The 1,035-nt window shown below is 32.3% G+C and overlaps 1 long non-coding RNA gene across 1 annotated transcript in view; it reads right to left on the bottom strand.

Moving 5' to 3' along the window:
- Positions 1-1,035, bottom strand: part of LOC105109134 (uncharacterized) — an 18,288-nt gene that overhangs the window by 3,189 nt on the left and 14,064 nt on the right. The gene's annotated exons all lie outside the window — the stretch shown is intronic.

Genomic DNA, 1,035 nt, shown 5'->3' with positions numbered 1-1,035 from the left:
TGCATGTTTTACGGATACAGGTGATCACTGGAGATGTAATTAGCTGCTGAAAATTACGAGCATTTATTTAACCAGAAAAAGAAGAAAAGAAGAGCAATTTTGGTAACGAGAACGTTTTGTCATTGCGTGAATTACCAATTACATCAACGATGGTAAGCCCATTGCAAAACCTTCCAGAGGGGCCGTCAGGAAAATCAACGCCATACGGTGCATAATCAACTTTGGCGAGAGTCTGGAGCATGTTGTTATTACCATTGTCGGCCAAAGAGTCTCCAAAAATGAAATAGCATGGGACCAGTGGATCTCCAGTAGCACAATGTTGCCACTTTGAAAACACCATGAACAAAACAAGTACCATCCACAGTCGCTTCATCTCGTGTGCCAGCATTGTCATCGAGCTTGAAAATTGAAAAACAGAAGGGAAGAAACACCCTTTAGCAGTAATGGCTCAATTTCAAGGGAGAAGGCGAGGAATGTTCAATGGTACTGTGAAACGAATGAAAGCCAAGGGAGGTTGATATAGCCTGTAGCTACTCACTCGGATCCTAGCAAGTGTTGTGCAGCTAAAGCAGTCAGGAGCCTGTAAGAAGGGATTGATAATTATGGACCAGTAGCCCTGACGTAGATTTTTGTGTTGTAGTACAGTGATGGCCAGCTCCTTTTATCATTATTGTACTTTTATTTATAGAAAAATATTGACTTGTTCAGATAAGTTTTTGGGAGAAATAAAAATGGAAGGACTTTTGTTAGGTGGAATGCAGTTTTTGTTTTTTTTTGTTAAATTGTTTATATGAAAAATAAATTTTTAAAAATAAATTATATTTTGATATTTATAATATAATAAAAAATAAATTAAAAAATAATTTTTAATATTAGCTATGCTATAAAAATTAAACTTAAAAATAATTTTTTAAAATTTTAAATTTTATTAAAAACACACAAACTAAATATGTTAAATAAAAAAGGTTAGGGAATGATGAAATTAAAAAAAATAAATTTATTAATTATTTTAAATAAATAATAATTAAAAAATAA

Source organism: Populus euphratica, unplaced genomic scaffold (genome assembly GCF_000495115.2).
Source record: "Populus euphratica unplaced genomic scaffold, PopEup_1.0 scaffold208.1, whole genome shotgun sequence".
NCBI lineage: Eukaryota > Viridiplantae > Streptophyta > Magnoliopsida > Malpighiales > Salicaceae > Populus > Populus euphratica.
This window is presented reverse-complemented; position numbering and strand designations above follow the sequence as displayed.